Source organism: Mus caroli, chromosome 18, assembly GCF_900094665.2.
Source record: "Mus caroli chromosome 18, CAROLI_EIJ_v1.1, whole genome shotgun sequence".
In the NCBI taxonomy this organism is placed as follows: domain Eukaryota; kingdom Metazoa; phylum Chordata; class Mammalia; order Rodentia; family Muridae; genus Mus; species Mus caroli.
The window spans coordinates 15,830,892-15,847,851 of NC_034587.1; positions in this window are offsets into that span (position 1 = coordinate 15,830,892).

Below are 16,960 nucleotides of genomic sequence, written 5' to 3' on the forward strand. Positions count from 1 at the left end.
TATTTTGGGGGTATTTTTGATCTGAGGATCAGGAAAGCAAATCCGGGTTCTTCTTCTGACTGGGGTTGCAGTCAATTTTGAATGAGTTAAAAACTAAATTAACTGCCTTCCTCATCAATGAAATTGGAGCAATATAAGCAGCCTTTATATCTTTCAAATTTGTTCATAAAATTGGATGAGCATAATTACACTTGGCTATTTGTGGTATTACACTAGTAAAATATGTGTATCCCCAGTTGTGGGGATAATTTTATGCATATTCCTATGGTATTTTCCATTTCTTGAATAATTCAGGAAATGCTACTAAAAATTGGAATTAATTCAAAATTTGAAAACAATGTTTTCAACATGACCTACCTACTGACAATGTTACATGTAGGCTTAATGGGGTCCTGCATCTGCTCCATCATAGGGCCTCCCACCCATCTCAAAAATATTAACCCAGAATTGCTCCTGTCTAAAGAAAATGCAGGGACAAAGAGTGGAGCAGACACTGAAGGAAAGGTCATTCAGAAACTGCCACACCTAGGGATCCTTCTCTAACTAATTTTAAGCCCTAAAAGGGTATGTGGATAAATCAGAATCATCAGACTCTGATGTAACTTTGGCTTTGTGGTTTAAGCTACAAAAGAAATGAAAAGGAATATGTATTGGTCACAAGCTAGAGATAGATAGAAAGGAATTTAATGAACAAGAATATTCTCGCCGGGCGTGGTGGCGCACGCCTTTAATCCCAGCACTCGGGAGGCAGAGGCAGGCGGATTTCTGAGTTCGAGGCCAGCCTGGTCTACAAAGTGAGTTCCAGGACAGCCAGGGCTATACAGAGAAACCCTGTCTCGAAAAACCAAAAAAAAAAAAAAAAAAAAAAGAATATTCTCATGAAGTGGTCATGTTCTGTGTTCATAGGAGTATCTTTGAGTGCATAAACCCTATTGGTCACATCATAGCTATGCTTTAGCTGCAGCAGATGATAGTTGACTGTATATGTGACTATGAACCTATCTGTCTATATGTATACATACATTAATATATACTTTCTTGGAATCTGTGTGACTCTGTTATGAGGCCAAATTAGCATTGTGTATTGCTAGCAGACAATTCATATACTATGGCTAGGTTTTTCTTTTTCTCGGTAGAAAATGTCAAAGTGGAATAATGAGTGATGATGGTATGATAAGATATGGGGGAGGGGCAGAGAGAGGAAAGAGAAGCCCTGAGGGCCAGCAGAATGAATAGAAATTTGCAACCTCCGGAGGGAGGGGGACGGACCCTCTAGAAAGCACCTGAGACTTGGGAGATGAGAGACTCTCAGGACTCAAAGGGAGGTGACCTTCGATGAAATGCCCAACAGTAGGGAAAGGGAACTGGAAGAGTCCACTTCCCGTAAATAGAGAGGGCATTGGGTAGAGTGATGGAGTTGCCATCTTACAGTCAAAAATTCTGACCCAGAATTGTTCCTGTCTAAAAAAACTGAAGGTACAAAAATGGAGAAGAGACTGAGGGAAAGACAGTCCAGTGACCAGCCCAACTTGGGATCCATCTCAATGGGAGGCTCCAAGGCCTGACACTATGTTATGGAGTGCTTACAGACAGGAGGCTAGCATGGCTGTCCTCCAAGAGGCCCAACAAGCAGTTGACTGAGACAGAAGCAGATATTTATACCAGCCACTGGACTGAAGTCAGAGACCCCTATGTTTGAATTAGGGGAAAACTGGAAGAAGCTGAGGAGGAGGGCGACATATTGAAAGACCAACAGCAGTCTCAACTAATCCAGAACCCTGAGATCTCTCAGACACTGAGCCAACAACAAGGCCGCATACATAAGCTGGTCCAAGGTCCCTGACACATATATAGCAGAGGACTGTCAGGTCTGGCCTCAGTGGGAAAAAAATAAACCTAACTCCAGAGAAACTTGACACCCCAAGGAGTGGGGAGGCCTGGTAGGTAGAGGGGGATATCCTCTAGGAGACAGTGGGGAGAAGAAATGGGATGAGGAACTGTGGGAGGGGAGACTGTGAGGAGCTGGGAACAGCTGGACTGTAAAAAAAAAAAGTGATTTTAAAAAGTAATAAACATCTATGCAAATAAAAAAAATGTCCTGTGTAGTAGAAAAATCCTTTTCCTTGGCCAGGATTTTAAAGTCTCAGAAAAGCGTGCAGTATTTCATACCCAATAGATCATTCAGTTGCTCCATTCAATGACAATCTGATAACTCACTTGATCCATAATATAATTCATAATATATTTCAAATACCTCTCCACAGATGAGACATTATCTTACAAATGAGGTATTATTTTACAAATCTGCTCACTCCTGTGCATTTAGTGAAATTTTGCATTGCTACATTTACTTTGCTTAGCAAAACTGCAGAATCAAGGCGCAAAGAGGGGAGAAATAAGAAGGAAACATTTCATTGTATATTATATATAGTCATATTTAATTTAATGTAATCTGATTTTTGCATCTTCATTTGGTTATTTGTTTTTGTTTTGCATAGAATTGCCTGGTTAACTACTGTTTATGTCCTGGGACCTGTGGGCAGAAAAAACGTCAATGGCATCTGGAAATCTAGGAGAAATCAGACTTCACCAAGCCTGCTCAGTCATCCTAAGAAAGACAAGTGACGCAGCTTCTCATGGAACTCTGAAGGAAAGTGTGAGGATGCACACAGGCTCTTTAGTCATTTGTGTGCTAGATACTGGAGAATCATTTACGAATACTAATCTATTTTTAGACATACTGAGAAACTGAATTTTTCCTCTGCATTTAGGCATGACCTAAATGATTAGGGATGGTTCAGTAATAATAGGCAGAAGCTCTGAATATTCCTTCCAATCTCAGCCCAAATGTCCTTTACCTCCCCCCCTTTTTTTGTCTCAAATTACAACCTTCCTGGGGACACAATGAAGTGACATCAGCAGGTTTTAACAGGTTAGATCCCTGTGTGTCATGTGAGGGGTAGTGTTCATTTTCCCAACTCTCTTTTCTAGAAGACTTGAACTATGTATAAGTTGAGTAGAGATTTCTTAGTACTAAACCATCAAGTCTCACAATGTCTTTGTTACTGTAACATACTAGAGATTTCAATAGGCACTATCACATTTTGAATGCAGGGCTTCATCTTCTTAAAGGTAAGAGAATAATCAATAAGAGCTATTGACTGTTTTCCTGAGCACATGCCATCTTAATTCCTTTGATCTTGTTCCATGTTCACATTTCTCTTTATCCATAACTTCCTCGTTCATCTTCCTATTACTGAAATCTATTATTTATACCTTCTTAGATACAAGATGTTTTATTTATGTTGCTTAATTATTCTCATTGTGGATGTCACAGACAATTTAGAGAAAAGTCCATCGGTCCAGATTTTTAGATTTGCTATGACCTCTGATCTATGATATTATTTATGAATGGCATAAGGGGACATGTCAATTGCTAAGCATATTAGCATCTTTCAATCATTTATTGCATTATAATATGTTCAATAATTTCAAAATGTCTGTTTGCTTTGTCTTTATTAGGATATTGCTTTTCCACTTGATAGAACATTAGGAACACACACTGGTGAAAAATTTTCTCTTCTAATTGATAATATTTGAATGAATGATTTATATTTAGTCCTCTATATTCTTACTGTGATAACTCTTCCCATCAAGCCACTCTTAGTAGATATAAATACAAACACAGCTTTGCTTCCTGAGAAAACTACATCCATATGTAGAAAAGTGTTGGCATGAAGCATCAGGCCATACCTTCTTACACAACTATGCCTCTGCATCATGAAACCAGTAAATATGCTGTATCTGTAACCCAGCAAACTTAAGTCATTGGCTGTTCATTCAGTGGCTACTTATTTTCTTAGATAATTTAGGAACAGAATACAAAAAAGAATAGTTAGAGAGATTTCAACTCATATTGAAGTATCTAGTGTCTGGCACTGAAATTTTCATTTAACACCCCATGTTTTCTACAAGAAGTACTTTCTACCAATATATGCAGAGTACTTCTGCTCTAATTCCTATACACATGCACACACACACAAAGACACATACACACAAACAAACAAACAATTTAAACTAATTTATTATTTTAAACTATGGGTATGCCTGTGTGTCCTAGTGTGTGCTTTTGCACATGACCATAGTTCCCATAATGGCCAAAATAGAGCATCAGATCCCTTGCAGCTGGAGTTACAAGTGATTATGATTTATTTAATATGAGTGAAAATGAACTCTGGTCCTCTGGAAGAGTAAAAGTGGATTCATCTTTGGAGCACCTGTGTATTATTTTGAACTAGCTTCCAAACTCTGTATTTCCTTAGGCAAATCATTTAGCCTTAATAACCTGCCTTCTAACTTTCCTTGCCCTAATGATCCTATCTTCCACTTTAACCTGCAACCCTTACAGAATTCTGACCTCCCTTTTGTTGTTCCTTGTCACTCTTGGCAGAGGAGCTACACTCTCCTTTGGGGAAGTGACTCCTTGCAGGTTGCTCATCTTCAAAAGGATGGTTCCAAGTATGTGCATACATAAGCCACACTAATTGGACTCAGGATATTTCCAAACAAAAACAAAAAGAGTTCATAAGCCCATCATAGTAGCTCATATTTTTAATTACAGCATTCAGGAGGCAAAGGCAGGTGGATTTCTGGGAATTTAAAATTATCCTAATCTACATTGATAATTCTAGAGCAGGCAGATAGACATAGAGTGACTCTGTCTCAAAACAAAATTAAAAACAAAAAACGGAGGTGAAGTTGGAAAAGAGCACAGGTTAAAAAAGAGGATCATAAAAAGGAATTGGAGGGAGGTAGTTGTGGACACATATGACCAAATTAATTGTATGAGTACATAAAATTTCAAAGAACAAATCAAAAATACTATTTTTAAAAAGGTACTTCAATAAAAAAACTAAGAGTTTCCAAAGAAAAATAAAAGGTAGTTGTATTGTTTGTTTGTTTGTTTCTCTACTTTTTTCTTTTGTTTTTTTTAAAGAAAGGACAATAGTTGAAAGATAGGTTTCCTCTTTTGTTTTTACTAATAAAATATTCACAAATTAAAACATATACTACCATATTATTAACAGCCATAACTAGTATATGAGGATTTGCTTATGATATTTTAATTTACTTAAATTGGGAGTAATAAAGAATGAGAATTTTCAAAATTTGGAGGAGAAATGGTGTGTGTGTGTGTGTTTTCTTTCTTTTTTATTAGATATTTTCTTCATTTGCATTTCAAATGCTATCCCCTTTCCTAGTTTCTTCTTCAAAAGTCCCCTATATCCTCCCCTCAACCCCCACCCTGCTCCCCAACCCACCCAGTCCCCCTTCCTGGCCCTGGAATTCCCCTGTACTGGGGCATGTAATCTTAACAAGACCAAGGGCCTCTCCTCCCATTGATGGCCTACTAGGCTATCCTCTGCTACATATGCAACTAGAAACACAAGCTCTGGAGGATACTGGTTAGTTCATATTGTTGTTTGACCTATAGGGTTGCAGACCCCTTTAGCTCTTTGCGTACTTTCTCTAGCTCCTTCATTTGGGGCCCTGTGTTTCATCCAATGACTATGAGCATCCACTTCTGTATTTGACAGGCACTGGCATAGCCTCACAAGAGACAGCTAGCTATATCAGGGTCCTGCCAGCAAAATCTTGCTGGCATATGTAACAGTGTCTGGATTTGGTGGTTGTTTATAGGATGGATTCCCAGTTGGGGCAGTTTCTGGATGGTCCTTCCTTCCATCTCAGCTCCAAACTTTGTCTCTGTAACTTGGAGGAGAATTTTTAATGTTGTGTGGGTTCCATCAGAACAACCAAAATTTTCTTTCTTAAATTTTATATCTGTTTTAATATCTGTTCAAAGATTTTAGTCACACACACACACACAGAATGTGAGGAGGTGAGAATGGGCAGAGGAACTTACAATTTTAAATGAAAAACTTATACTCTAGTACTAAAGAAAGTAAGGCAGTGGAGTCATAGTTCTTAACAAATCTAGGCTACCTAATAAATTCCAAGAGATCCTGTTTTACTAAGAGCCTGTCTCTTCTATCAATAGAAATATATATCATTATTCAGTCAGTATGGAAGTCTCAGAAAACTTTGTGACATATCATTTATCTCGCTATGAGACCAGGCACTCCATAGCTCAAAACCCTCCTGTAAAAACTAAACTTGTTTTTAAACCCATTTAAGATATTTGCTGTAATTGTTAACTTGCAAATATGTTCTTATTTGGAATTCTGAGTCTTATGGGATTCATAGGCATATGGGATAAGGTTTGAAAACTTTGAAACTGTTTTATTTTCCCAGTGTCTACTCGGTGCTTATGAAGAAGGAACATATCCAGGAATATTGTTTTTGTTGTTGTTGCTCTTGTTGTTAAAGAATAAAGGTCTACTGTTTTCAAATGACCAAATTCTTCACTTGAATTTCTGCATTTGTCCTGCTTAAGACTCAGGAAAGTGAAACACAGCTATGCCCAACATGACTTTTTTTTTTCCTTCCTCCTCTCTAGATTCTTCAAAGAAAATGAGACAAAAGTCAAATCCTGTTTCCAGATCCCAAGCTGAGATCCTGTCTCTCCTTTAAGACCTTAATAGTGCTTGCAGGCTCCCCTGGGTGGTCAGATTCTACTCTGGTTAAACTTGGTATATGGACCTATTTTCTAAGGTCCCACCCTCCACTTACCTATCCCTATCCCTGTAAAAACCACATTAATCTATTCATTTTTAAAACAACATTTTTTTGTGTTGTTTTGTTGTGTTTTGTTCATTTTACAAAAGTTCTTGATCACTCTTCCCTTAGAAAACTTAAAATATTGAACAGTGATGCAGTTTGACATACAATTTCATCCAGTCTACAAAGTAAGGCTTTTTTATTGACCTCTGGCTATAATTTTTTTGGAACTGGCTTGACCTGATTGCTTGATTAAGTCTTGTTTTTCAGCGTTCTTGTTGTGTTATAATGAACACAGCTTGCATTGCCCTTCTAAAGTACATGCACTCAAATGATTAGCTAAAGCTTGGACCCTGTCATGCCCATGATGGTAAAAATGTAGGACTCATTTCTACCTCCATCTTCCTAGAAAGATAGCTAGATTGTCTACATAAAACAGTTTCATGGAGCTGATCAGACTAACCTACTCTTGTGTTGGAAACCTTTGCATTTTTCAACATCAGTTCAAAGTCCCATTTTGTACATCTGAGGGAACATTTTCTTCCCTCAAGTAGAAGGAAGCTGTGATAAAAATATATACCTTAAGGGTCACTGTAATTCTACCTAGACTATATTTGTCTTTCAGCATTCTGCTTAAGAGGAAATGTAAGAAAATTGATCATGAATTTGGGACTTCAATCTGATGTGCCTATAGTTAGTGTTGAGGTCCTACTGAAGATGACCATGGTGTTTTCATCCTATAGGGAGACATTGCAGTTAGACACCATTATTCATGTTAAAAATATGGAGATACCCCAGAATGCAAAAAATAAAAAAGGACGCACTATTTCTTTCTCCTCTGAAAATAGGAATAGACATTTGTACTGAAGGAGATTTATTACTGTAGGATATTTGATAGAGTTATATGCACATTAAAAGAGAAAAATAAATATTTGTGACTTTCTAAAAATTGATCCTTAGTAGTGGCAAAATTCACTTGTCAGAGATGAAACTATTAAGGAATAGAATAATTTTTTTAATAATTAAAATGAAAAAAGAAAAGACTGGGTATTTGATGAAGAGATTTGGAACAAGATAAAAATATAGAAGCCTAAATATAATCCAATTTTCCAATCTACGGCATATAGCCTGTACCTTCCTGTACAACCAAGAAGCAGTAGATGGAGAGCCAACTACTTTGAGAAGCACCCCTGGAGTTCCACCATGGAGGAGCACGTAAATTGACCAGAACATACAGAGTTGTGGAACACTTCCTTTTGATATTTTCACCATTCAAACATCTTATCACCATGTCAGAATAACTCTAGGAAATATTATCCCACTATGTTTGAGACCTAGCAGATTCCTTGAAACATAAGGGAATAAGTAATATAGCCAATCTCTAAAATATATAGGCAGAACTCAACAATTAATGAATCTTAACCTTTATCAGTTATGTATGGTATGTCTTAAGTAGTGGTATAAAGCAATACTACCTTACTTTCTTTTATTGTTGGATGTTCTGATAAAAAAATTTAAGAGAGGCTGTTTGAAGTTATCACCATCACTACAGGAACACCAAGGCCTCAGGAGCTGAACATAGCTGGTAACATAGGACCCTCAATCCAAAACAGGTAGCAAAGAAATATATACATTGTTGTTAAATTCCCTTTTTCCATTTCACACAGTCCAGAATCCCCTTGAACAATGTTTTCCTACAAAAATTAACATCATCAAGTAACCCTCTACAAGCTTGAGCTTGTGCAGAGCATTATCACCAAGGTGACTTATAGCACACAGAGAATAGTTCAAGAAACTACTAATCAAAATGCAGACTTGTAGAGTCCAGCCCCAATACATCTACAAAATTTCATACCTCAGACTCAGACAATGTTGAGGAGAATGAATGTAAAGATTTTAGGAGCCAGAGCATCAGGGAGTTTGCTGTGAGATTGTGTACCCTATACATCCTACACTCATAACATCTCAACAGCATGACTGTCCAAACATGAGCTCAAAAAGGGCAATGACAAATCCATAGGGAAAAGCCTACTAAACTTCAACCATACACAAAGAACTACAGGCAATTGAGTAAGGACTGGGCCAAGAGAGGTAGTCTTTCCCCAAGGAAGAACACACTAATTTGTTGTCCAACACCAAATTGTTAGCATTGAAAACATAATACAAATAACAAGCAGATCAAACAGGTTATATATAGAAATATACATATACCTCTTATATGTATATTAATATACATATTATAATGCAATAATGATAAAAGAAGAGCCCAGCAGTTAGAGGAGAGCAGGGAAAGTTATATGGAAATGTTTGGAGAAAAGAAAGGGAAGGGAGAATGCTTTAATTATGTGCTAATCTCAAAAATAAAATAAATACCATCACAAATGATTGCTTTTGTTTCTAATTAAAACAAATATATTGATTGAGTACAGTGGATAAGGCTGTGCTATATTTATTTGATGCACATGCATTAGATTCAGGCAAGCATTCTACTACTGAGCTAAACTCCCAGCTTATTAAGTCTAATTCTAACAGTGATTCCAAGAGAGGTATTATTAGCCTTGATCTGTACTTCAGAAACTTGGGATTTGTAAGGTTAATTAATTTGCTCAAGGTCAAATAGCTATTAAGCTAAGGAGCTGTGATTTAAATCAGAGTGCATGTCAAATTCATACTTTTACAGAGCCATGTTAACTCCTCATCTTTGGAGGAAGCACCCACTCAAGTTGTTAAAGATGAGATCACTGTTTTTGATTTTGTACCCAATTTGAGTGCTATTATTTTTGGTACTGACCAAAAGGACGAAGCTAAGGTATTGTTCCCTTCTTCATTGCAGCAGGTTACTTGCAAAAATACAAACATTCTTAATTTCATATTTAAGAATATGACTTTGTTTTCACCACTCCTTGAAGATTCTTTAAAATAAATAAAAATGAAAGAGATGCTATCCTTTCAGCAGAAGAAATGTCACTTCAATGAGCCTTTGATGAAGTTACCTTATGGTGGTTTCTAGTCAAAGATTCCAAGCAACACCATAAACCCAAATATCAAAAGTCTAGATCTTACTTTAGTATAGATGTTCATGATAAGAGGAAATATTTTACAAAACATTTCTCCAATATCCCATATTCTCAGTGCAACAGTAAGAAGGTAGACAGATGATAAGTCAGTTATTCAAGCTGAACATCAATAAGGACAACACCAATGCCATTTAAAGCATCTAAACTGTCAAAATTGGTGATGCCATCTTTAAAATCGTCAATGGATGGTACCTCTACAGGATAAAAACTCCTCTTTACAGAAGAACAAGTACATCATTCCCAACACACTCTGTTCATCAAACTCACAAGTAATCACTCTGCTGATTAACAGAATGTTTCCAAGGTGAATTCAACCCCCCTCCAACTGCTACATTGTCTTCTTTTTTTTCTGTTGAAGCTAACCTGTCAATAAGAGCACACATTCTCTTCCAATCTCACTCATAGTTTCCCTTTTACAAAGTTCCACTCATCAGTCTTGTAAGTAAACAGTACTATTTCATATTTTGAACAATAGCCCCAAGTTGCTGGATGTTTCTCTGTAAATTGGACTTAAACCAATGCACAGATTAGACCAGTAATACAGACATTCATAGGAATTGTAATATAGCCAGCCCATTGGTTATATGCATACTTAAATCTCTCCTTTATTCCTTCTAACTATTCAAAAAATACCTTACCTCTCAAGCTATGTAAGCCCCACAAGCATCACTTTTCATAAATATGATGGTTAATATTGACTATCAACTTGAGAGGATTAATTACTGAAGAGGTAAGCCACTGGACACACATGTGGCAGCTTTTCTAGATAAACATAAGTGAGATAGAAAGACCCATTGCAAATTCATCACTACTCCATGGGCTGGAGACCTGAACAACAGAAAAAGAAAAAGCTACTTGCTCACATTTAGCTACTGTGCTTTCCATGTCATGGTGGACTTAAACTGTGAGCCTAGGTAAACACCGTCTTAACTTTTTCTTATCTGGTAATTTGTTACACTCACAAGGAAAGCAAACAAATAATGAAGAAGGTCTCAAAATTCTAGTCCGTATTTTTCCATTTTACCTAAAATGTGGCCATCCTTACTCCTACTATCTTGTTGACTGCACACTATCCGGGGAGATCTCTGGCCTGGCTGAGCAGGAACATTCACGGGAAGGGAAAAGGGTGCCAGCAGGCAGCAGAAAGTGCAACCTCTGCTACTGCTCTGGTGTGGCTGCTACCCTGGCAGCACGTTTGCTCCGGGATGCTGTGCTGTTCAGAGTAGAGCTAGCAGAGGGCTCAGGTAACAAGAAAGGTGCAGGAGAGCAGTCTCTTCCCCAAGAAGTGTTATAACTCATTTTTTATTGGTTATTTAATTTATTTATATTTCAAATGTTACCTCACTTCCAAGTCTCCCCACTGCAAACTCCTAATCCTTCTCCCCTTGCTTCTATGAGGGTGCTCCCCCACTCCCCCACTTCTGCTTTACCACCCTAGCGTTCCCCTACACTGGGGCATTGAGCCACCACGGGACCAGTGACCTTTCCTCCCATTGATGTCACATAAGGCAATCCACTGCTACATATGCAGCTGGAGCAATGGGTCCCTCCAAGTGTACTCTTTGGTTGGTGGATTAGTCCCGAAGAGCTCTGGGGGTGGGGCAATATCAATCTGTTTGATTAATATTGTTCTTCCTATGGGGTTGCAAACCCCTTCAGCTCTTTCAGTCCTTTCCCAACTCCTCCATTGGGTCCCTGTGCTCAGTCTGATGGGTGGCATCCACATTTGTATTGGTCAGGCTTTGGTAGAGCCCCTCAGGAGACAGCTATATCATGGTCCTATCCACAAGCACTTATTGGAATCAACAATAGTGTCTGAGTTTGGTGGTTTCATATGGTATGGATCCCCAGGTGGGGAAATATCTAGATGGCCTTTCCTTCAGTCTCTGCTCCACTTTTTGTTCCTGTATTTCTGTTAGACAGGAGCACTTCTGGAAAATTTTTTGAGATGGGTGGGTGGTCCCATCCCTCAACCAGGGGCAGTGCCTAACCTCTGGATATGTTCTTAACAGGTTTTCTCTCCCTTTTGTTGGGTAATTAAGCTATTATCATCCCCATTGGGTCCTGAGAGCCCCTTGATTTCCTATATGATAGACAATCTCATGTGATGGAGTAATTCTCACATACCTTTATTCCTTCTGCATAGTATCATATATACAGTTTTGGAGTAGACTGGGGTCTGACAGCAGATGCTTTCTATTGGCTTAGTCTGACATGCCTCATCTAATGTAGAGCGGCTTGGGGGTACTTCCCCTATATGGCTGATGATCACAATCCTTTCTATAGGGGGCTATGACTATGTGACAGAGACCTAGTTAAGAACAGGTAAAGCTCCTACTATCCCTGTTTGGGGTTCTGAGCCTACCAACCCAACTCAACCTTACCAGGTTTCCTGGCATGGTCCATTGTCCCACAGTTGACTATATAAGAGCAATTTAATCTTCTTCTAACATACAAGACACTTTCACCAACCTTAAATAGCAAAACTTGCCACAGTTCCACCAAGAGCTTTACTCCATCATTCCTGTTCACTGCAGCTTCTTCTTTGCAACTGTAAGATATTAAAATATCTCCTTTGTTTTAGAAACATCTCTCTGTTAGCCCCATTTCCTTTGAATACAATATAGCAATGTATTCCTTTGAATACAATATAGCAAACTTTTGAATACACATTCAATTGTCTAATACATTCAATCATATTTACAGTGTCTAGCCTCTAACCTCATTCTCTTCAGTGGTTCAGCTCTCAGCACTGTCAGATTCCCCAACAGAACTTCCTAAGGTAACCATTGAAGTCTGGATTCCCATAGCCACCAACAGTGTCCATTCTACTTAACCTTGTAAAGGCATGCGTTAGCTAATCACCACCTTCTAAATACTCTTCACATGATTTACTTCAGTCATATTCCACTCTTCTGTTTCTCTTGTGCTCTTCTAATAAGCATCACTTAAAACAACAATAAATTACATCCGTACCATGCTATTTGTATAAATTTCACCCTGTTGAGTGTTTCCATCCTCATCAGCTTCATTTGTTGTGTTCTCATTTCTTCTCTTTTCTCACTATTTTAACACCAATCTATGTTGGGTTCTAGAGAATGTGTTTTCCATAAAGAGCTTCACTCTATCATTAGACTTGTAGTAAAATCAGTTTAACATAGTACCTTGTTCATTCATAAAATCTCGGTTCACATTCTGCGATTCACAGCCAATTACTAGGCATTCCCCAACCAGTTTCCTCCTGCTTCCAATAAAAGTAACCATGCTATTTGTAGTGAGAACTTTGGTTTATTTAAACACACAGAAATGCTATATGAATATGTTTTTGTTTTAATCCTAGATGTGGGATACAAGGCTGGTTCAAATTTGTCCATAGCCACTATGATTTGCCACATGCTTTGGCAGGGGTGTGATTTTGCCAGCTGAAGATAGTTTATGTTTGGAATTCTGGGGACTCCTGAGAGGCTAAAGTGGTAAAGATCTTTTCCCAATCTGTTGGCTGCCTTTTTTGTCCTACTCACAGTGTCCTTTGCCTTACAGAAGCTTTACAATTTTATGAGGTCCCATTTGTCAATACTTGATCTTAGAGCATAAGCTATTGGTGTTTGCTTCAGGAAAATTTCCCCTATGCCCATGTGCTTGAGTCTCCATTTGGACTTGAACTTTGTACAAGGAGATAAGAATGGATCGATTTGCATTCTTCTACATGCTAACCGCCAGTTGAACCAGCACCATTTGTTGAAAATGCTGTCTTTTTTCCACTGGATAGTTTTAGCTCCTTTGTCAAAGATCAAGTGACCACAGGTGTGTGGGTTCATTTCTGGGTCAGCAATTCTAGTGCATTGATCTACCTTCCTGTCACTGCACCAACACCATGCAGGTTTTATCATGATTATTCTATAGTACAGCTTGAGGTCAGGGATGGTGATTTCCCAGAAGTTCTTTTATTGTTGAGAATAGTTTTCACTATCCTGGGTTTTTTGTTATTCCAATGAATTTGTAAATTGCTCTTTCTAACTCTATGAAGAATTTATTTGGAATTTTGATGGAGATTGCATTGAATCTGTAGATTGCTTTTGGCAAGATGGCCATTTTTCTTATATTAATCCTGCCAATCCATGAGCATGGGAGATCTTTCCATCTTCTGAGATCTTTTTAGAGTTCTTTCTTCAGAGACTTGAAGTTCTTGTCATACAGATCTTTCACTTGCTTAGAGTCACACCAATATTTTTATATTATTTGTTACTATTGTGAAAGGTAATGTTTCCCTAATTTCTTTCTCAGCCTGTTTATCTTTGAATAGAGGAAGGCCACTGATTTGTTTGAAGTGGAGGCAGAAGAATGGATACTGAAAGTATGGCTCATTTACACAATGGAATACTTCTCAGCTATTAAGAATGAGAACACCCTGAGTTTTGTAGATAAATGGATGGAACTAGAAAATATCATCCTGGGTGAGGTAACTCAGACCCAAAAGGACATGCACGGTATGCACTCACTAATAAGTGGATACTAGCCAAAAAAATAATAATAATACAGATTACTCAAAATACAGTATGCAGAACTCAAAAAGCTCAACAAGCTGAAGTTTCCAACTGAGGACGTCTCAGTCCCACTTGGGAGAGGGAAGAAAGCAATCACAAGTGGGGAGGGAGGAGGGACCTGGGAGGGAAAGTGGATGGGGCAGGAGGGGAGTGGGGAGGGGAGCAGAACCTGATCTGGTATTGGGTGAGGGAAAAGGACTGAAGTCCTGAGGGCCAGCAGAAATAATGTAAAGAGGCAACCTAAGGAAATAGGATGTTGCGGTACCCCCCAGGATGCACAAGAGACCTGGGAGGTGAAAGACTATCGGGATTCAAAGAGAGGAACCTTAGATGAAATGCAGAGAGTAGGGAGAGGGAACTTATAGAGCCCACCTCCAGCAGGAAGACTGGACATCAAGTGAGGGATAGGGTCATCCCACAGTCACACCTCTGATCCATAATTGTTCCTGTTTGAAAGAATTACAGGAATGGAAATGGAGAGGAGTCTGAGGAAAAGAAGACCCAGGGACAGCCCAAAGTGGGATCCAGCTCAAGGGGAGGTCCCAAGGCCTGACACTATTACTGAGGCTATGAAGTGCTCACAAAAAGGGACCTGGCAAGGTCCCTCCAAAAGACCCAACAAGCAACTGAAAGAGTCAGATGCAGATATTTGCACCCAACCAATGGACAGAGCAGCTGATCCCTGTTGTTGAATTAGGGGAGGCAGAAAGAAGCTGAGGAGAAAGGCGACTCTATAGGAGGACCAGCAGTCTTAATTGGACTCCCGAGATCTTTCAAACACTGGACCACCAAACAGACAGCATACACCAGATGATATGAAGCCCCCAACACACATACAGTAGAGGACTTCTGGGTTTGTGTTCATTCACACATGATGCACCTAACCCTCAAGAGACTGGATGCCTGCCCCAGGGAGTTTAGAGTCAGGTGGGGTGGGGTCAGGGGCTTCCACGTGGAGACCGGGTGGGGTGGGGAGGAGGAGTGGGATGTGGAGCAGTCAGAGGGTGGATGTGGGGGAAAATGGAATATGGAGTATAAAAAATGAAGTAAAAATAAAATATAATTTAAAAAAATTCAGTGGATTAATTGCATTAGGGTCGGAGGTATTTTAAATTAATTAAAAATACAGCTGAATTATCAAATAAATAACCAAGGCAATTCATAAATATAAATAAACAAATAAATAAATAAATAAATAAATAGGACTGTTTCTCTAATCTCGCTGTCAATGACTGATGCCAAGATTCATCAATCTACACTAGACAAATACTAGTACACCATTCACAATATATGGATCATTTATGTCCTCCTCCATATCTAATTCATTATCAAGTTCCTCACTTTGCCTACTACACACTATCTCCGAGTGAAATTTTCTCCAGTTCCATCCCCACCAGAACCAACGGAATGCCTATCTTCCCTCAACCAGGCACTTTGATAGCTTTCTAAAAGTTTTATTCTGTTTACCACTTCCATTTTTCTCATCCATTCCTCTCAACACGATAACTATAGTAACATTTCCTGGAATTGGGGATGTTTAAAGCTAATGGTGACTCCTCACAAGGACCCAATGGGGATGATTTTAGCAGAGAAGGGGCAATAGAACCTGTAGAGACCACTTCCAATAGATAGGCATGGCCCCAGTGGTGGGATGGGGCCACATACCCATCTCAAAGCTTTTAACCCAGAAAAGTTCCTGTCCAAAGGATTAACAGGGATAAAAAATGGAGTAGAGACTGAGGACTGCCCCACCTGGGCATCCATCTTCTCTGCGGACAGCAAACCTGGAACTGTAGCCCTTGCCAAGATGTACTTGCTGACAGGAACCTGGTATGACTGCTCCTTGGAAGGTTCAGCCAATACAGTTGTGAATGCTTGCACCCAGCCATCAGACTGAGCTCAGGGACCCTGGTGGGAGAGCTGGTGGAAGGACTGAAGGAGCTGAGAGGGATTGCAACCAAAAAGGAAAAACAATATCACCTGGCCAGACCGCAATGCTCCCAGGGCCTAGAACACCAACAAAGGAGTATTCAGGATGGCTCCAAAGACTTAAGTAGTGGACAATGACCTTGTCTCACATCAATGGGAGGGGAGGCCCTAGGTCCTGTGAAGGTTTGATGCCCTAGTGTTGGGGGATGCTGGAGGGGTGGGGTGGGAGAGGGTGGATGGGGGAACACCCTCATAGAGGAAAAGAGGAGGGAGAAGAAGGATGTTGTGGAGGGGTAACCAGGAAGTCAGATATCATTTGAGATGTAAATGAATAAAATGATTTGAAAAAAAAAAATGTCCAGGGATAGAACAGTGCTTTTTGCCTGTATGACTCATCGTCTCCCTGATGCTGCTTCTGAGCCTCCTGCTTTGCATAACTGTGAAGAAATCCATGAAATGAAGTTGATGATGTGATGACAGCATCTCACACGTGCATAAAACAAACCACAATGAGAACACACTTTTGTCTTTCGCTCTTCTCTGCTTTACTCTTCTGCCTGGCTACTTGCTTCTGCTCCCTATAATCCCTGCTTAAATAAAACTACTCTTTGCAAGTATTTCACTTGAGTTTATCTTGAGAGTATTTCTAGCTAAGATATATACATTATATTTTATGCTTGGACTCTTTCTTATACTGTCTTTGATTGGTAACACTCAATAGTTTATGAA